General features: G+C 31.1%; 1 protein-coding gene across 4 annotated transcripts in view; it reads left to right on the forward strand.

Moving 5' to 3' along the window:
* LOC121126248 (band 7 protein AGAP004871) overlaps positions 1–22,708 on the forward strand; it is a 456,073-nt gene that overhangs the window by 25,453 nt on the left and 407,912 nt on the right. Inside the window, exons 2-3 of one of the 4 annotated variants that reach the window (XM_071891665.1) lie at positions 10,115–10,587; positions 12,811–12,940. The exons of 1 other annotated variant lie outside the window; for it this stretch is intronic. The gene's annotated coding sequence lies outside the window, so the exon portion shown is untranslated. Of the gene's footprint in view, positions 1–10,114; positions 10,588–12,200; positions 12,941–22,708 lie in introns of those variants that run through there. 2 more of the 4 variants (XM_071891663.1, XM_071891666.1) reach the window with 2 other exon arrangements.

Here is a 22,708-nt window from a genome sequence, read left to right on the forward strand (position 1 = left end):
GATCTGAAATACAACAAAAACACCCAAAAAATACTTTTCTGAAACTTTGTTGACAAGAAACTGCCAAATTGCGAAAGTGTGGGAAGAGAATGGTTGCTTTATTACCCCTTAAAAGGATTTGCATTTTATTTTGCAGGCAAAAAGCCTATGGTAGCCTATGTTACACGCTGTGCTGATGCTGGATGTATTGATACTGAAGTAAAGAAACAGTGAATGTAAATACTGGACGGAAGTTTTAAAAAGAGTGGTTGTGCTGGTTAAGTTTTTGGCGGAACAAGGACTAAAAACAAAGGTGTTTATAGTGAATGAGTCTTAAATTACTTTTTTCTGGGAGAACATTATGCATAAGGGGGGAGGTAGAGAAAAAAAAGTCTAGAGACTAATGACTAGCTTAATCCTCCCCTGGTCAATACCATCCCATTCAGGCCGTAAAAAGTTATTGATCATCGTGTTATCTCTCGAATAAATGTGGGTTTCAACCTGCAGGCACTCGAACATCTTCAATTTTATTGCATAGTGTTATAAGAATATATTTGTTTAAAAAAAAGATTTATGAAGAACAATACAAAAGAGTCCACATAAAAACATTTCTACACGCGCGTGAACCTCTTCTTCAGAGATTGTAAGGGTTATATGAACAACTATAAATAAGGTTTACAATGCCAATAAGGGGATTGACGGCGTTTAAGACATGGATAGACATCCTGGGTTCCTACACTAGAACTCAATTTTGTTAGTTGTTAATATATCACTCAACAGCCTGCATCTCGCCCTCTGAATTATGCCTTTTAGCTACAAATTCAGATGAAAGCCTGTAGGAGATGAGTTCAAAAAGTAAGGTGAGTTTGTATATTTTTACGAAAAAATATTAATTTATTCATCAATATTTATGGTGTCCCCTTCAAATTAATCCCCTCAGACACAATACACGTGTGCCATCGCCTTTTTCAAGCATCAAAATACTTATCATAGGCACTTTTCGGTATAGCCTTCTGATCTTCCAGCAATTCAGTCTTTATCTCCTCAATCCTTACTAATCTCTTTCCTTTTATAGATCTCCTCAGTATTGCGAACAAGAAAAAGTGGGGCTAAATCCGGTGAATATTGTGGCTGATTGTGATGTTGTTTTTGGCCAAAAAATCTCTCACAAGCAAATATAAGTGAGCAGGGGCATTATCTTCATGCAAAAGCCATGAATTGTTTTTCCGCAATTTGTGACATTTTGTTCGTATTGCTTCTCGCAAGCGGTGAATACATTTAGATAATAATCTTTTTTGATTGTCCAACCATATGTTTAGAAAACTCCTGATCCATTACCCCAAGATATTAAAAAAACAAAAAAGACTGTGATCAAGACGTACAAAAGCGTCATTTGCATCTTCTCGACTCTCTGGGGAGAGTTTGTACCCATTGTAAATATTTTGTTACTCGGAAGAGTTTCACCTTGTGGCACCACTTACGTTATTTCGTGTGTTTTGGAGCACTTCATTTCATTTTTACACATAATTTGATCCATGTTTTTCGACTGAAAAAATTTAGTACACCAAATATACCTTGCCTGCTAAATTTGAAAACTCATCTTACTTTTTGAACACACCCCGTATATATAGCAAACCAAATATTTGTACCCTAAAGCCCATTGTGAATGAGTATATGTCACTAATTGTAATTTTTTCCCTATTTGCAATATTCAAAAAGTCGAAAAAATTGTTTTAAGTATGTGTTTAAATATTTTGAATTTATCTAATGGTCCATCAGTTCCATATAATGACTAGGAGAGGCTTTATAAAGTAAATAAAAATCTGTATATGATACTTTGCTCACGTACCTATATGTGTATGCACAATATATGTAGATGTAAATATGTAAATTTTAGCCATTATAATGAACAGGCATAAAATTCATCGTTTTTTGACGACTTTCTTTTGGAGATTATCATTTTAAGTGATTTTGTACGCATATTTTTCTAAACTAACAGAAGGGATTCTGATATTTTATTTTGTTAATATGTAAGCACATATCTAATACACCGAACAAAAAATGAGGATTTGGATAAACAAAAAATAAATTTAATGAGGAAACGGGTTTCTAATCTTCTAAATTGATAAAATACGAAAATTTGAAAAGATATATGGGACTTTGTTTGTATTTTTATACATCTATTTGGTATGTTTACATCTATTATATATATATATACTTCTTTTTTTTCAAATTAAAGAAAAGTTCCAATAATATAACACATTTTTAAATTTAAAAAAAAATCCGTGGCTATCCTGACACCAATCGTTTATTTTGCGTCGTCTGAGAGTATCTTCTTTATTCTCACCACTGGGCAATCCCAACTAGACTGTGCTCCTGGACTTCTTGAGTTGGTGATAAATCTCTGTTTGGAGCATTTATTCCCGCTCGTGGAAGTGCAGATATTGAACGTCTCCTTCTTAGGTCATTTTTACCGTGAAAATTGCGTATGCCGCAGGAAAACAAGCATAACATCAGGAGTTTATGACCCAACGTCTATTTATAAGTGTTAAGAGGATTGACTTAATTCCTATGCAACATTTATTTTGTCGATGTTTGTGTGACATTTGCGGCACCTCCGATTGATTCAAAATAATTTATAAATAGAAGTATAAGTTAATTTGATTCAAAATACAAATGTAACAATCACGGCTCAGTTTTGAGAAAAAACCATCCTAGCCTGCTTTTGTATTGAGAGTAGCTATTATGATTACGTCAGAGTAAGAACGGAATTTGAGTTTTTTTTAAACAATAAAATAACAAATTAATTCTTTGTCATCATTACATAAGTTCCTAATGAATTAATGAATACTAATTTTGTAAAAGTAAAAGTTTCCGTTTTATTTGCAAATTTAATCAATTTGTGCCAAATGTTAAACATAATGATAAAAAAGATCATTAGCTCCATTACAAACATATTCGAATTAATTACATATATTTGTTTGTTAAAGGGAGGAAAACTAATTATAAATATAATTATAATACAATGTTAATTACCAATCTGTATTATTTTTATAAGTGTCTTTTTGATACTTTTTGTACGCCTTAAAATTTCAATATCTTTTCAACTTGAAGCACGAATTGTCCTTTTTACATCAGTAAGAGTCTTAGTGCCTGATAAAAATACACCTAAAGGTAATGACAAAGTATTTTTCAACTTTTAACCATTTTTTTTTTTTAATAAATCTAGATTTTTTAAAGTATTTTGTCATTCTATATCATGTATTATAAAATATTTTCTTATTAATATTTTAAATAAAAATTATCAATAAATATTTAACAGTTTTTTCACATTTACATGCAGTCATTTAAGAATTTTCTTTGGGAGGTTTCGAGAAATTATTTCTGCTTTTGAGGAACTAAAAAAAAGTACAAATTTCTGTTTAATTTGTAAAAAGAAACTAAGAAATATTCGGATTTTTAATTATCATCAATCCCATGGACTTACTTCTCCCTCAAATAAGTAATGATCCTATTTTGGTTATTTTAAAAGTTTTATGAATTCTTTAAAGTAAAATTTGGGTGGATGAAGGGATTTGTAAAAAAAAAAAAAAAAAAAGTCATAGTAACAAAATATTGAAATTATCTATTATTTACCACGTGGGTTGGTTATTTTTCGGGACAGGATATAAAATTATTGTATTTGCCCTATAATTTGTTTTCCGTTGTTGGTGTTGGTTTTGTTTAAATAATTTTTATCTCTGATAGGATATATTTATGTCTATATACATTCAGTCTATAATTATCTTCACTTCAGCAAAGGAAAACCTGCGATTATATTTATAATAATACATACTTATGTTATTAAATAGTCTGTGCAGAAAAGTAAAACAATCATTGAGTATTTCTTTTGCATGTGTTGTATGTTTATTCAGGATCAATAGGCAATAATTACTATAAATTTTGATGAGGATCATGTTTTTTTGTTCATGTAAAAAAAAAAAAAAAAAATCGACATAGTAACTTTTACTATTTGAAGAATATTTTAAAGGAGAGCAGCTTAGCTGTTATGACGTTTCATAAGATCAACTAAAATTAGCAGTGACGAGAAGGAAGGGGAGAAGAAAATAATTATCTACATATGGAAGAATACTACTTATGTCAATCCTCAATTCAACTCCCAGTCCAATAAGGACTTATATTTATAACTCTGCAAGAAATCCTCAGGTGTATTCTTTGTCTCTCAGGCACAAACAATTACTTTATTTAAGAGCACATAAGGAGTAATCCCAAAAATAAGAACTTCTCTATGGCTTCAAAAGATAGGATAGAAAATCATTCAAATTAAAAACGATGATAATTCGTCTCAAATTCTAGGATCGAATTACAAGATTCTTAAAACTAAAGATAAAATGTCAAGCTAGGGAACTTTTATCGTTGAGTCAAAATAAAATCAGACATTTGGAAGAATGAAAACCCGTAGAATGATGTTAGAAACCAATATATCTAAAGCATCAAAAATACTCAAACTGTGTTCATTTCAACAAAAACAAATATCCCACTAAAATATTTATACGTATTAAAGCAACATTTTATTTTTAATTAACTTCAATATATGCAACTTTGTTGCAGTTAAGAGTCTCATTTTGTATTCGTTGAAAAAATTAATATACGCCAAACTTGAATAGCTGGGAGCACCTATGAGATGAAGGAAATAAATACAAAACACAGTCCATGTTCTGGCAATGATATAGCCAGGAATTACAGTGATGTCGATCTTTAATTTCTACTTTGAGTACTTGTGATTACTCTATACTTATAAGTTATTTGTTCTCTCTTCAAGAATATAATAATAATGATTAGTGAAGATAATTGTGTGTATTTTGGGCATTAAAAAAAACAACAAGAGAAAATTATGATGGTAACCCAGACAGTTTGAAGAATGTTATAGAGGAGAGCAACTTAGCTGTCATTACGATCCAATAAATAGCTACAATCAGCTATGGGAAGAGAAGAAGGAAAAAAGAAAGAAAAAATACAAGGACATTGTCAAGAACTACTCTGTTTCGATCCCAAATTCATCTCTGACTTGCAATTATAGCTCTTCAACAAATCCTCGAGGTTACTCCTTGACTTTTATGTGAAGATACGAATGTTCAATGAGTTTTTGAATATAATTGAATGTAATAGAAAAGGAAGTACACTACTCAAGAGTTAAATAAAAAAGTCATCAGCTTAGGAAAAGAAAATTCATTTTTTCAGATTACATACTACCCAAAAAAACTGGGATCACAAAATACAGCAGATTTTCATGACTAAATATATGACCCTATAACATATACTGCACTTTTTTTAGTTGCAACCTAAATATCATATTTTTTACTTAATTCCGGAAAAAGTAACTTCTAAGAATCAAGTAATAATTAGTGTTTCAGCTCATGAAAAATGTTTAGTAACAATGAGAATTTGCTCTGGAGTTATAAGTATTCGTCTTTATTGGACTAATAGTGGAGTAGAAAGTTCGACATCGGACTAATTTTAAACTATATTACCTTTGCATAAAAGAAGTGGGCTTTTGTTTTTATTTTCATCCTCTCACAGCTTCTTGTAGATGACGTAATATCACACCATGACAACTAAGCTGCTCTTTTCCTTTTTTTTAATGGTCATTTTATTGGTCAGATGCAATTGCATTGATTAAGTATTAGTAGACATTATAGTATGACAATTACTCCCTTTAACTTAGGAATATTTAATATAAATTTCCGTCGGTAGGAGCAACTGTGAATAAAACCTACTCACATTGAGTTCATATGATTAATTTCCCCTGAGTGAGTTCTCCATTTGACTACGCCAATTCAAGGTACTTTTGAAATACCGGCATGCCAAACTTTAGTGTACAAATCTATTCATGACACATTAATAGTATTATATCAGTCAATTAACCGCATAAAATAACCAAAGAAGGGATCTGTGTTGGAAAAAAAAAAAATCTTTAAAAGTTAGAAAAGGGAAAACGGTTTGTTGCGTTTGCTTTTTCTTCTCTTTTGTTCATTATTTAATAGTTTGTTATTGTGCTAAATTATCCCTCTTAAGTTGGTATTCTCGCCCTTCTTTGGTGCAAATTGTTATCAAAATCCATAATTGGACTTATTGCTATTTTAAATGTAGAGAGTTATTTCCCTTAAAATCATATATAAAGAAGCTGATAGTAATAAGTGTTTACATTCAATAATAGCATACGTCTTGCTATTATTGAATTATTTTGGTAAGAGGACGAGGAACCAAAATCCCATCGTTAATAATATGAAACTGAGTCATGCCCATATAACATTTTAATCTGAAAGAAACCACCTTTTCATTGCAAATTTTACAGATGAGTTTTAAGGTATATATTTTTAATGCCAAGTTCCCCTTTTCTTAAAAAAAGAAAACTGTTTTCACAGCACATCCGCCCCTCAAGGGGGTTGGGTTAACCTTACATATTTGAACAAAAATATGTATGAATAATAATATTTTATTTTGATTCCAATCTCTTTCATTTAATTTGTGTTTGATGAATTTGCCTGCTTGAATTATATCAACTTATGTATGTAAAAGGCATTAGATATATTTTTTGAAAATTAAGACATAGTTATATAGGCAAAATGGGGACCCAGGACTTGCAGTAGAAAGACTAAATCCCGATAAACGTCATTTAAATGGAGTTTAAAAAAGACGACTGGAAACCAATTTCGCAAATGTTGAAATAACATACTTATCTATATTTTTATTCAATCCTTCTTCACCAGCGAACAGATCGGTAACTCTGCCTGCCACACTGTCATGAGTGAATCCAAGTTTGAATCAAAGCTGCAGAAAATTGAGATCAGGGCTGGAGGAGGTCCATAAGTCAGCCATATTTTTGTTATGTAAATCGTGTACATTTTATTAGAATTGGTAATATGAAGGCCGTATTCATGGGCTACGATTCTCTCATGTCATAAGCTCGGAGGTAAGCCAAATTTGAATGAAAATTGCGGCAAACATTGTTCTCCAAGACAACCCAAACTGCAAATTCCAGAGTTTTGGTTGAGATCAAAGCTTGAAAAGGAAACCAGAGAGGCAGGCTAGAAGTCAGCTATATTTTTCCTGCAGAAGGTTTGGTTCTTCTTGGATTTAAAGGGTTTTAATGGACTTATTGATGCTTTAGGAAGTATATATGGAGATGCCAACCGTCTCTTCAGTCTTCTCGACACTGACACCGTCGTAGAAAAGATTGTTAAGCGTTGCCTTATTTGTGTTGTTGCTTTGACTTTGCTGCACTTTGAGACATGGAATAAAAACAAAAAAACTTAGTTTTTTTGTTCTGCTGTAGTTTGATTGCGTAATGACACCTCATAATGAGAAATAACGGCTATAAAATTGAAAGGAAATGGACCTGCAAGTTTTGGATCCCATTTCTGTTCAATTAGGTCTGTAAATCCTAAGCATTTGTAAGTGTCCGAGTTTTGTTATTACTCCCTAACTAAACATTCTGTTTTTTTATTTTATCTTGCTGTTTTATTATAATGTCATTCATCAGAGAGAACATTTAAGTATTTAGTGTAACTACGAGTGTGTGTACTCATGAAAAAGACAAAGAGAAACACTGAGTATCTATTGGGGGAGGGATTACATTCTTTATTATTAAAGCAACGTTTGTATGTTCGTCGATGCCTAATTACTTCAAGGAATACCTATATTGGACCAAAAGTAATGCATATTGTACGTTTTACTTCTTTTCAAGCGGATATTTTAACGAAAATTTGTGATATTAAATGTAAATAAAAATGTATCTACAAAAAGACTACACAACTCCAAGAAATTTGGTGGTCCATCAGTAATTGATTTTTCAGTTGTATGGAAGTCCTTCAATATTAAAGTAGGGATGGTCAAACTACGGCCTTTCATGAAAAATGGATACATACACCAAGACTATTAAATACAAATTTATTTAAACTTAGGCCAAATATAATTTTTCAAGGCCAATCTGCCCACCCTGTTAGATTTTGAGAAAATACAAAATGAAGCCAAATATTTTTCAGAAATCTGAGATGTATATTTTTGAAATCAGTTGACCAACGGATGGAAAGAACCTGGTGAGGTTGGAGAAGCAACTTTTGACACCAGCAATGAAAGTAACTCTCTCCTTCGTTGCAAGACTATTTTGAATGCCACTTTAACCTCCTACAACCCTGATGGTAACCCCCTTGACTACACCTATTGGATACATGTCGAGGAGAAGGTCTGCAGTGTCCGTCATCCAAATAAAAAAAAAGGACCTCGAAGCCAAAAATTGGTCTGAGACAAGGAGTACAAGAGGAAATGAGGCGGCACCTAAATTGCGAGTTTACAAACTCATGTCTACATTTTAAAATGGATTATTTTAAAGAAAAAAGTTTAAGTAAAGAAGCAAAGTAATTTATGGAAGATAATCCATAGGAATATATTTCATTTTTCTATAACATACTTTCAAATTAAAACAGTATTTTAACATACTAACTTAAGTATATTGGCTTAAGACGATACACTTTTATATTTCCCTTAAAAATGATGTAACATTGGGATTGGCTCTTGTCAGCCAATCAGTGAATCCATTCACATCTAGAAAATATTTATAAAAACAGAGTGATTAAGTATTTTATTGTGATTATGAACATAGTAAACATGAATCTGACGACTTAGCACAGGAAAGCGTTTTTCGCCCATGTTCACCTAAGCAAGGCATCCATAGAAATTAGCCGTGACTTTGGTATTTCCAGACAGACTGTGTACCTGATCTTGGAAAGTGGGACTGCTGATGGACCTGAGATGGTTAGTTCACATCCAGCAAGGACAAATGAGACTGTGGAGGATGTCAAAAATGCCACCGAGTAGAAAGAGTGGAAGTACTTGGATTCAGCCACCTACATTAATTACAAAGGGGACATCAAATTTCTTTCAAATGAAATTAATCCAAGAATATAGTGCATATTTGAGAGCAGAATTCAAAACTAATCTCAGTTTTTTTCTTGTTTGTCAGGCTTAAAAAATATTTTAGATTATAGTAATTCAGAACTATTATTGTTCAGATACATTGTTCATCATAAAGACAATCACCAAATTGAAGTATAGCAAATAAAACGGACGCAAACTGGGCTTTTATGATCATTCAAATGTTTTTATTGATTCTGTATCTTGTTCTGAACGCAACATATTTCCCCTTTTGGCCTAAAATTTGAGAAAAATGACACTCTTAACGATGTGTTGTTACAAGTCTTGAAAGTAAAAAAAAAAAAAATCTTCAAGGGATTACCTTTTATCCAGCCTAAAACCGAGTGTTTTGTCTTAAGCCAATGGTGCACAACCTCTCAGGTGCTGCTACCCCTTAATTACATTTCCCAAGTTTAGTTTATCACAAGGAAAAAAAGTAATCTAATCTGGTGGATTTTTCTTCAGTGCATTTTAGCTCTACCTAGTACTAAGCTATATTCAAAATTTGATTTTCAATATCTGAAAATTTTTCACTTCCTGTTCCAACTATAAGAGTATTTTCTTTTGCAAATACTTGTCTCAGAGGCAAGAATTTTTGGAGAAACTTTCAAAAATTTATATATATATAGTTTAAAATAAATTTAACTTCCCGTTATCTATTTTTTTTTTTTTTTTCAGATCCTTAATTTTTCAAAAATTCCTTCGGGTAGTCTTAAATATTAAATTTTAATTTATTTGACTGTCATAATTACATAGATAATATTATCAGGCGACTCCATTTGGGCTTGTGACACACAGGTTAGGAATCACTGTTTTAAACTACCACACCTGTATTACTTGTGTGGTTTTGAGTTCCCAGTCTGGTTGTATGTAAATGAATTGTTATCTATCCCATGGATTAAGTTTTTCTATGTATATTTATGGATAGTGAAAGGGGATAAAGGCTTTCTTCCTCTCTCATGGGACCTGTGTCTAAATTTGGTGGGTTTTAGAGGAAGGCATAAATATTACTTCTCTTTCTGTTTAATGGTTTTTTTTTTATCATTTACATATTTATTAAACTACAAAGTAATGTTTACAACAACCCTTACTGGGGTAGACTTCTTCCCCTTTCCGACCATGTATGTACAATAATATACTTACCATTTGCATTAACTTAAAGGTACATGGCAATGAAAACACTACCAATAATGGAGTGGCAAGAACCAGTAAAAGATAATGGAAGGCTAGATGTCTTTCCACAACGTCAATTAAGTGCAAAATAAATTATGTGAGAAGATACTTTGAATACATTTGTGGTCCATCAGTATAAAACAAGCTGTAACAAAAATTATGTAAAATTTGTAAAAGAAAATTGTAAAGGGGTTTTCATTACGAGTGCTTCAACTTTTTTTATATATAAAACACACGTTCAAAGATTTTGCCAAATATTTTTTTTCAATAGGAATTTTAAACCTATAAAAGACTTATATTAGTCCCACTAGGGCCCCTTTCAAATGAAATCCATCAATTCTTTACTCTATTAATGGGACGATCCATTTTAACAACTTTCAATTCAACTTGCGACACACCCAAAGGATCAATAAGAATTATTTGTTGATTGAAATATACAATAATTCCTGGGAGAATACAAATGTAATCCACACTCAATTTTATATATAATCATTTTTGCTTGCTGTTGTTTTAACGGACCTTCCATATATCTAATTTTTAATTCGGGAGAAAACTTGGGAGGGGGGAGAGAGTTTGGTAGAAGTATATTTTAATAAAAATATATTAAAATATACCTAGAAACTCGTACAATTAATTTTTACAGGCCTCTATTGAGGCCCAATTTGTACTCCCAAGAACGTTGGCCATAGACAGAAACAGTTGATAGTCGCTAGGTACCAGATTTTGACTGTAGTGTAGATTTATAAGAACTTCCCATCTTAGCTCCCGGAGTTTGTAGCTCGTCATCAAAGATGTGTGCGGCATTGTGGGTCTTGACGATGTCTTGTTGCCTCCTATTCAATAATGAAGACCGCATCTGTTTGATTGCCTGCTTCACACAGTCAAGTTGCTCACTGTAGAGGGCAGAATTGAGTTGTGAGAAAAACCAAAATCCCTTAAACCACTGTTGTGCAACACGTACTCGGTATAAGACCATTTACAACTAAATGGGCCAAATACAAATACTGTCATAAAAGTATTTGTAGTATACCTTTACAACGATTTATCGTATGGTCTGATGTGTCCAATAATGAATAAGATATTCTTAGTAAACCCAAGGCTGGGAAATACCTAAGCACTTTCTCCCACCCTAACATATATAAGAAAGTTGCAAGATAAGACCTAAATATCCCTACTATACAATTATTTAAAAGTCTTTGGAGGGGGTTTCATAGATTTATTTACAAGGGTATTATGAGCCTTCTTTCTCCTTGAGTTATAAACGCCTTAACTTATGAAGAAAAGATCTGCTTTTGGTTTATAAGGGATCTAAAAACTAAAAAAAAAATTTTTTTTTTATATGAGTGGAGCATGCAAAGTAATGTAGAACATAATATATTTTTTATATAAAAAAGTTTTTGTCTTATCTATATTGCCTCCAGAAAGCAACTAAATCATTCTATTATTATAATAAGTTACATAATATTTCATTTAAGTTTAGATGTAGATAAACCTAATGATCAAAAAGTGGTATTTGAGCCCTTCAAAAAATTATCATTTCATATATCATATTCATTGGGCAAAATCTGGGCATGCTGGTCTGTGGTTTCCCACTCCTGATTTATGCTTGAGTTTATTTTGCTTATCAGCTTTACAATGAAATACGTCTAGTTTAACTAGTTGAATGTCTGAATTAGTATTTCCTCATGGCAGAATTACTCAAACATGTTCAGATTTTGAATGTTTGATAATCAAGAATTCTATTATATTTTTATTACCAATAAGATAATTTATTTTTAAAGATATATATTGAATTGTAAAAAAAATGAATTGAAATATTTGTGGTTGTATACATACACAAAAAATAAAACACTCTTTACCATGTAACGAATAACAGAGCATTATTTTCATTGTTTTGAATTGCAAAATAAACTCTCTTGTTAGTATTTTGAGATCAAATAGTCACACAGTTCTAAGTAGGGGTTGTGAATTTATAAAAATGAGTCAAATGAATTTTAGCCCAATTTTTCTAATGACAATATTTCTTGGTAGTATTTTAGTAAAATAAAATGGATTTATTGTTTTCAAATTGAGATAAAGTTCCTTACTTTTAAAGTTTAAATTTATTGTATCGACATTTATGGATGTTACTATTCGTAGGAAATATTCTAACAAATAGACATGTCACCATTAACTGGGCCCTTACATGTCGATGATATAGGAGTGGTGGTGGGGTTATGTTTCGGAGAGGAAATATCTGAATGGGATATATCGCAACACCATTTAGAGTAGCCAATTGTTTTATACTCTACGGCAAACAGTCTATCGGTTGACCTTTTGTCTGGTCGACGTTTTATCCATTCGATGTTTTGTCGGTTGACGTTTTGTCTACACACTATAAATATGGCGTGTTTGATATTTAAAAAAAAATATGAATGGATGAGTACTTAAATCCCTAGAGCATTAACAAAGAAAACAAATAAGCCAGTCCTCCCCGTATCCTAAACAAAAAACGCCCGTGATAGTTAATTCATTTTTGTATACCAATGTTTATATATTATTCAAATATTAATATATACTGAAAATGTATATATATATATATCTATATATGTTTATAATATACATCAGGGATCACTAATGCAGTGCCCCCTGTGACTTTTTTCAATTCAAAATACTAATTAATATTTTTATTGTGGTTTTTCAAAGCAAATACTAAATCATCAACTTCCATGTTATGTTAAGCAATATTTTAATTCAGCCATACCATAAATATCGCTTCCGCCTACTCGAAAAATCCCATCCTTTCTAAGAACAAGCAAGTGAGAACGTATTACAGGTAGGACCCAATTCTAATAACCGTTTAAATTTAAAAAAATTGGCCTTTTTGATGACCTAAGAGTGCCTAATTCAAATATTGACAGAAATAAAAATTGAAAAATAGTTTTTTTCATCATAAAACAAATAATAATTGTCTATACACTAAATTAATTGAACTTTAGTGTTTTTCTCCTTTTTTTAGCTTTAAATAATTTTTCATTTAAAGGTTACATATATGTTATACAAAAAGATGCAAAATTTAATTTGCGGTATATCTTATTTCATAGTTGTGGATTATTAGTTGGTTAAACAATTAGTAATTTCGCAAGTAAGTTCTTAAAAGTGTTTGTTTTTCCTAAATAAATCCAATGCCCATTACTTAATTCAAACAAATTGGTCAAATTTAGCATTCTTTCATGACACCAAACCTTATGGCATCAACTTTAGCTCTCCAGCATCATTAATAATGTATTTATTTGTTTTCAAGGAGTCTTGCAAATTTTATGAGGGATTGTTTTATTTATTGTTTCCGAGATCTTTTATTTATATTTCTTGTTTTGTCGGCATTTCCATTATACCTAAGGTTGATATTAGAAGATGTTAGGGACGACCTGCGGCATTATGGGATTAAAGCTTAATAAACTACTTCATTGAACACTATTTTTTTACTAAGTTTGGGAACAAATTTGAAACTGAATTAAAGAAATATTTATTGTATACTGAAATTGAAGCAATTAACTGACTTTCATTAATTGCGTCATTACAACACAGGATCTGAATAACTATTTATTTCATATTATTATAAAGTTGTTATATTTTATATCCAAAATGCAACGATTTGTGGCATTTCTTCCTTAAAAATTTAAAATTGACGTTGTATGAAAATATGCAAAAATAAAAAAATATTCAGAAAATAACAGATATTTCAGTAAAAATCAAATTTTATCTTTCAAATTTATATGCAAACGAATTTGTACACAATTGTCGGTAAACTTTTTTTTATCTACGACCCAATATTCCCTTTAAGACATCAGTCACTTTTTGGTTTATATCTCAACCCCCTACCTAGTCTTCTTGAGCTCCAAAAACAATTTTTGTGTTTTGGGTATAGAATAAGCCCACCTTATGCCTTAAAATAGTCAATTATTTAATATTTCAGTCTCCTAGGACCAATGTTGTGGCATCCATAAAGGAAACACGTACACAAACTCCTCTAAAGGTACCTATGCCGAATAATGATTTTTTTTTCAAATGCTATTATCTCTCTAACCAGTAATCAAATTAGAAAAATTTAAAAAAATTCTGAAAGTTGAAAGATGGCCTTCACCACTTGGTTCTTAGCAAAATATTGGAATTCCTTTCCTGATCCATCAGATAAGTTCTTCTTTGATGTTGCAGAATTCGGTTGGTTTGTCGTTCGATCACTCTCCACACGGAAAAATCAATTGATTTAAGCTCCAAAAGTCGTCAAAGTTGTTTTGGAGCCATTTGAGGTGTTTTTTTCCGCATTGAAGTTACCTCAAAATACTTTTGAAGGCGTCAAATTCGCTCCTAACCTTGGGAACGAACGTCTTATTGAGTACCAGAATTCGAGGAATTATAATGTTGTAGTTCCTGGGGTAGATTCTAATGAGGGCTTCTCGCCTTTTCAAATATTTGTGGCTAATGGACGTTCCTTACTACTCGAACTCATGATATCGACTGGCTGTATTTCCAATAAAACTATAAAGTCCCACCTCTACAGTGAAACCACGCCCAGCAACTTATACCGCTTTCACAGCCAGATTGCTATCAACTACAAAATGATATTATATAAATATTTCAGCCTGTAACCCGTTTGTAGAAGTTTTTTTAAAATAGGAAGTATTTTCCGGGAAAATCATCTTTCTCCAAAATTAGAAAAATCGTCTCAGTATGTGGCTATCTAAAGAAATAACACAGTGGGAGAGAATTACGTAAATTTGGGCCTTTTTCCCCCATCTTATTTTTGAAGTAATGATTGAGAGATGCAATAAAGATATGAAATGATTTCATTACGTGATATTTATTATTTTTTTGGAATCTTTTCTCCCAAAATAAAAAAAAGTTTATACTCATTTTGTTTTTGTGGTCAAAGTATGGATTGAGTTTTTGTGTTCATATTAAATATTGAGAAGCTCATTTTCAAGATGAAAAAAACATATGTGGTGCGTCAAAATAAAAACAATCGTCAAGAAATGCAACATCCCAATATATTTTTTTACTTTTTGTAAATAGACATATTTGGGTCAAATATATGCTTATTATACTCATTTCTGGGATCAGTTAAGATACCCAATACTTTAAGCTATAGTTTAAAATCTTTATTTGATTTAAGAATTATCTTACGTCAATTATGGAGGTGTCATAGGAAGAAATTCAGCATATTTAACATTTTTTCTACCTTTTAACATTTTTTTTTCTTCGCTCAATTCTGCCCTCTTCTGTGAGAAACTCGACCGTTTGAAGCTGGCCAACATTGGTGAATAGGAGACAAAAAGACAACGCCATGCCGTATACATCCTTGATGATGCGCCAGATCGTTTGGAAGTTCGTATGTATCCAAGCTACAGTTCTGACTTGTCACCTAGTGACTACAACCTGTTCCTTTCTATGGCTAACGTGCTTGGGGGTACAAATTCGGATTCAATAGAGGCTTATAAAAATTGGTGGTACAAGTTTTTTGTTAATAGAACAAGGGCTTCTACGAAAAGGACATTATGAAGTACAATTCTCGTTGATACCAAATTATCGAATAGAATAGGGCATACTTGGCTTAAATCAGATGATTCTAACGCTTCTTACAAAGCGTTGAGATAAAGCAATATTATTTTTTTTCTCATTCTATTATATTTGGTTGTATCCTTAGCATCTTTTTGGACTGTGAGTTTTTTTGATGGTGCTAACCTGAACAATGTTTTAATTTTTTTTTCTCAAACTGTTATCATGATTCTTTCATTCTTGAAGAGTGAACATTCCAGAATTTCTCCACTTATCGAAATAAAAGAATATATTTTTGTTCAAGATTCTTTTTGAAATTGTTGAATGACATATGCCATTTTATGAGTCTTTTTTTTGATATATTACTTTAGTTTGAAAATGTTTTTGGAAGTGGAATATAACTATATTTAATGAAAAAAATTACTTTTTTATGTTGATATATCTTAATTGTAAATTCTTAAAAGCAGGGAGGTTGCATGAGCCCTGTATACCTACGTCTCTAAAATCTAATTGGTTGGATTGTTATGAATGTAAGTCCTTGTGGGACTAAGGAGGCTGTGATTGGATGGGGGAGGAGAAGAATATAAAATTATTGATACATCAAATTCATTTTTAGCCCAAATTTTTCGAAGCAATAACATCTTTATAAGTACTCTAGAAAAAATAATTTTTAATTTCGGGCAAAAAAATAAACAAAAAATAACTACCCCTAAAATTACTTTTTCACCCACGAAGCCGTATTTTTTAAATATATTTCTAAAGTAATATAAAGAAACTGGCAAATGTTGGGATCATTATAGCCTTTGTATAATTAAAGTAAAGTAATAGTTATATTACATTTCAAAGCTTAAAAAGCACAGTTTTAAGGTCATATTATTTTCAAATAAAAATAAAGTTCCTTCATTTTAAGTATTATTTTTATGTTTAAAACATTTGTGGATATTGCTAATTGGAGTAAAGTAGAGTGGTAGAGTATTTCGTTAGTCTACAATTTTTTGTTCAAAATGAAAAAAAGAAAGAAAGAAAGGAATCTATACTTATGTATCATTTGAGAAAATGAATTTGAAGGAATTTTTTGAAATTCAACAACAAAAGTTTAAAATTCAAACTTCTGAATCTCTTTACAAATAGAGAATGTCATTAAAAAAAAGTTATTTTCAACTGTCTATAGAAGTCAAAAAACGCTTTCAAAGGCTGAAACTTTACAAGCTTAACTTTGTCTTATAAATCCAACAAAAGATCAAATTAACAGATCCCCCTAAAAATTGGCAACCTTGGTACACACGATTAAATAAACATTTAGCTTTGACCTTTTATATGACTTTGAAGCTGTACTTTATAACAATGAAATGATATATAACTATTATTTTAAGCATAAGAAGGCTTGAATTATCACGTCATTTGCGAGTGTCTTCTTATTATTTTGAAAATAGATTAAAAAATTACACATTCATGGGTGAAAAAGTAATTTCCGAAGGGGATTGTCCAGATTTTATTTGATCCAAGTTGCTTAAAAGATGTTCTTGCATCCGAAAACTATTTTTCTCATTTTCATGAGTTAACACCTCCATCGCCCTAATTGGACTCAAAGCGGATTTGAGGATCGACATCGGAGTAATTTTGGACTAAGTCTTTGTTAATTTCCTTCTTCCTTATCATAACTCATTATAGTTGATCTACATACATTCAAAACATTCTTCAAATTCTTCAGTGTTAACATGTAAATTTTTAGTTATTACTATTTTTTTACATACTAAAAAGGATTACTATTTACATCCTACATCCACATAGAGTATCATATCTCCCCTGTTAGACCACCACTCTATACACATCTTTAAAAAGGAATCCCCATATAATATCACATTTATTGTAAGTATGTTCAAATAAACTCTTCTCAGATATCCGCAAATGGGATATTTGTGTATAAGTATTGAGTCACAAATACATTTTATGCACAAGTAAATGTAATATGATCTTAGTTTTACTGAAACGAAATTTTTTTATGTCATCATATATTCAAACAATGATGATTCGTCGTCATATCATTTGTAGTTTATGTTATGAGTCTTTAATCGAGAGTCATTATAAGGATAATCCCGTTAGGGATGAAGAGGTTTAATGCATAATTTATATAGCATTGCATTAATATACATTTTATATATTTTATTTCCAACTTTTTTTCCACTTTCGAATACGGCTAGAGGGTAACAGTTGCCGTATGTTATTCAAAATTGCCAATGTTTAATTTCATGGACCTACAGGTTATTTGTTGATCGCTCATCTCAACCAAGTCATGAAAAAAGGCAAAAACTGTTTACTTAGTAAATATAGATGCTAAATAGACATTCCTAGTTATTTTGCTTTAAATAACTTTGATAGACATTTTTTTCATCTATAAAGAGCGTCAAAAAATTATTTTTCTAAAATTGTACAATGGAATATGGGACAAAATCAGGTAGGAAAATTTGATGCTCTACCTATAGCACACATCCTCTTTTTTTCATACATTTTCAAAAGAAAATATCAAAATTGTCTTCTCTTAGTTCTTCTTTTTCTCCATAGGGTAGCTTTAGCAAAGAAACACATTTGTATGTGTCTTTTATAGGTTAGAATAATGTCGTTCATAATTAATAAATGCAAAATAATGATAAATGCTGTATTTTAATCCTTATTGACGAAATAAACAACTGCTGTCTCCTTTCAAAAATTTTAACCATATGTGCTACCGAAAGATGACCTCGTAAGAAAATGAAATTTCGTATGGTTTATTTTATAACAAATTGACAACTTTCCCTCTCTTGCCGTAATCATACTTCGAAAAAACTTTCAAACAAGCCACCCTCATACCTAACCTTGGTCCTTCATATCCCTATATCACTTCTTAATTAATGTTTGATTGCTGTATCTACCAATGTATATTGCGCTTCAATTATATCTAGAGTTTATTCCATAAAAAAAAATGAATAATTATTTTTTCATATTATTATATGAGTGTTTTAACTAAATTTAGAGCAATTAGAAGAAAATAAAGAAAACGCTCCAATCAATACTAATTTTTCTATTCCTAATCAAATCCTATATTTGCAAAAAAAGAGAATTGATTGAATAACAAATATTAATTTTTTGTCTCAATACAACAACACTTTTTTTCTATTAAATATTGCTATTGCTAATAATAGCATTCGTACATATTTATTGTACTTATTGCAAAACGTGTGTGTATTTTGGAAATTTTAAGAAAAAGAAAGCGAGTAATCAACATCAATGGTTGGGAAGAAAACAGCTTAGCTGTTATGATGTTTCATATGATCAGCATCAATCAGCTGTGGTGGAGAGCTGAGAAAGGATGAAATAAACAAGGACATTGACATGCATTACTTCAATGTGAATCCTCGAAACTATCCGGAGACCAATAAATACTTAGATAAATAAATAGTCCTTTACCTATTCTTAAAAATAGGGCTAGCTAAAAAGTACTCACGATTTACAGCACTCTACAATGTATGTACTATGCCATAAATAACATGCAGAAAATTTACCTTCCCACAAAAATGGGTCATTCTCAATAACTCTAAGATCTACACACCCTTAGCTTTTTTATCCACTCTCAACCTGGACTGACAAATGGGAATGTAAATATCTAAAAAAAATATATTATTTAGTATTATATATTTTTCTTGTTGCGAACTGTTGATAAAAAAAATACCTTTCAAAATTAGTTGTTGCTTATTTTTTTATAGGTAATCAAGAAAATGGCGTAGGAATGTAACACTTGCATGAGGATCCATACACTTTTTTATGCAGGAAATAAAATCAGGAAGTTTACTTCCTCCCGTGGGTTTTGGACTAGCTTACCTGATGATGATGTGGTTAAGCAACACACCTAGCCATGAAGGCTGCCATAAAGGAACACTGGGCTGATATACCTAAGGAATACATAAGAAATGCGTTCCATGCCTTCAGGAGGAGTCTTGAGATCCTCATGGACGCCAGAAGGGGATACATCGAAATGAAGATAGGAAACAATATAGTGTAACAGTTGGTCTCCAGATATTTTTGTACATGTCTAGTGTGGATTTGGAAATATATCTCGTAAATTTAAAAGTATTTATTGAATTTATATTCTTATCAAGGACTGAGTATGAAATGAGAGGAATTCATAAACAAAGGCCCTTAATTGATATAAATTAATATACAAATCCAAGTCTTATATCATATATTTTTTGAGCTCATACTACGTAGAATCAGCTGCTTCAATTCCCAAAACTTGAAAGGAAAATACAATAAATGTTTGTTTATCTCAAAAAACGAGTCATAACAAGGTTAATTCATACTTTAATATTTAAAATATATTTAAAGAATCCTGCAAAGTTTCGTGTTCCGTACGTTTAATAAAGCAAATTCAAGTACCGTTGGTGGTATAGATGAACTGACGTCGAGGGCCGGATCTGGGCCCATGCGCCGTAGTTGGGTGACCCCTGTTTTATAACAATAAATGATCTAAAATCAACGCTAACTTAAGAATGTAAGGCATAAGAACTCCATAGATTTAATGAAAAAATGGCTAGTGCAAAGTCACAGTGCTCATGACGACTCCATTCTTAATAATGCAAAACATATTTTGTATAACCCCTCACAAACTCGCTGTTTCGATACCGATTGGCGACTGAGTCTCTGTTTACTACTTATAAACACTCCCGGAAAGAAAGAAGTAAATAAACTTTCAAAAAGACGAAGTTGACCCCGGCTGGAAGTACATATTGGAAAAAAGGTCAAGAAAGGCTAAGGAGTAGCGCTAAAGGAAGGAGGATGGCCTATCTTGATGTTTGAAAAGTTGACAAAAATATGAATATACTCTAAGAAAAGGGGAAATTGTTGCTTAATGATTATAGAAATATATTATTATCAGAGATTAATTAAATTAAAAGCCAATGTGTTAATTAAAAAGCCCCGAAAATGAACATGGTTACAAGGAACAAGGACTTAGACTTATAACTCAACAACAAATCCTTAGAGGTACTCTTCGCCTTTCACGCTCTTCAATAATAAAAGAATAATGAGCCCAGATTTGGTAATAAAAAAGATTTCTTCAGGTAGCAACAACAAAAAGCCGTTATAATATTATCATTATTTTCTTTAAATGTTCCTTTAATTTGTCAGATGGAGTTAAACTGATTAAGAACATAAACGTTATATACAGCATTATAATCTGTATATTAGTATATATAGAGTTGATATACTTTATGGGCACCCATATCGTTGAATCTAGGAGACTGAAATTTAATTTTGCGTGGGGTCCTCTTTGAGCCTGGTGAGGAAAAGACGGGGTGCTGATTTGAGGGGGAGGGGGTCATGTTAGGGACCTTATTTTATAACGAAAACGCAAAAACTGTTTTATGGGGCTTATGTAGACTAGGTAGAGGATTAAGCCGTAAATAAAAAGTGACTAGCGTTCTAAAAATAATAATATATAAGTCCTTTTTTTAAAATTTATTCAAAATCAAAAAAATTATGGGCAAAAAAAGAAATCGGTGATAGGAATTGACGTTTCGTATTATTCAGCTGTAAAAAAATGGATTTTCCATTAAAATATTGGATTCGTATTCAAAATAAAGTTGTTAGAAATTTGTCTGAAAATTTGTTTGTATATAAATATAACATATAAAAATAGATGTTAAACTGAAATATCTGTCATTTTCTGAATAATTTTTCGATATTTTTTTTTTTTTTTTTTTTTTCATCATCAAACGTCAATTTTCAATTTCTAAGACAAAAATGCTATGAAATGTTTCATTTTGGATTTTTAGACTTCAATCATCTTCATAATATCTTATTTCTAATTTTATTTTTATAATTGCAAAAATGAACCAGTTATGAAGGGTTATTTTTTCCACGACACTTTTCTTTATAACTTGTTTATGTAAGTACGAACAAATGTTGGTAGCGCTTTATCAACCTAATTGAATTGTCTCAGAGTGTTGTCTAATTACCCTTGCAGATTTTTGAGTTATCACTTTGTCATTCAATATAGATAATATATTTTTTTTAAACTAGGATTAGTTATTATTATAAGCTTTTTAATATGCAAAAAATTTCTCAGATATTTTTAAGATCGTTAAAAGGTCAAGTTGCCGAAGCTGGTTTGGTTTTAAAATCCACAAACTTACTATCTCTCGCTGTGTAGTTGGCATAATGCAATAGGAAATGGGAGATAAAATTAAAGTTAATAAAAAACTATAGAAAGGTAGAAAATTTCTGTGTATATTTAAATGAAGAAGAAAAAGGGTTTTTTATAGTTTGTTCCTTTAGAGGATGAGACTAAAAATTTATACATTCATAAAATTCAAAATTCTACATATGGTTGACCTCAGACTGGGACAGAAGACTCCAAGTCTCAACTTTAATTCATGCGGATCAATCTCCAACTGATATTTCATAGCTGATTTTTTTTACTTCAATTTATTTATTTCCTTTTCTATTGAATATTTAAAGAAGGGATATATGTAAATAAAAAACTAAGTATAGAGATTAGAAAAGGCAACAATTGATACGTATGCTCCACCTTCTTTTTTGTACGCATGGCTGTGTTAACATCTTCCTCTAAAAGAAGAATTATTGGTGTTAATTGAATTAAATAAGCGTAATAAAATAAATGTGTATATGTATGCATTTAAATATAATTATAATAGGTTCCCTGCACCCATGACGTTTTAAAAGTAAAGGTTCTCCTTTTTATAGCCGTAATTTATTTTCTATCCCTGATATCCTTAAAACCGGCAACATTATTATACATTATCACAGAATGTTAAAAATTTTAGAACTTTGCATCGATAAATTTCTTAAAAAGAAAGAAACTACCAAAAACCTCTGAGCCTATGCAGAAGCGAGGACATTGCCCTAGGTTGATCATTTAGTTTATTTGTAGCGAAAACAAGAATTCCTTTTCCCTGAAACTTCTTCAAAAGATAAAGTTGATTCCGACCAACTCATCAAAGTCTGTAGGAATCATGTACTTATTTGAACGGTCGGAGTAGAGGACAAGGTGGAC

Source organism: Lepeophtheirus salmonis, chromosome 11, assembly GCF_016086655.4.
Source record: "Lepeophtheirus salmonis chromosome 11, UVic_Lsal_1.4, whole genome shotgun sequence".
Lineage (NCBI taxonomy): Eukaryota > Metazoa > Arthropoda > Copepoda > Siphonostomatoida > Caligidae > Lepeophtheirus > Lepeophtheirus salmonis.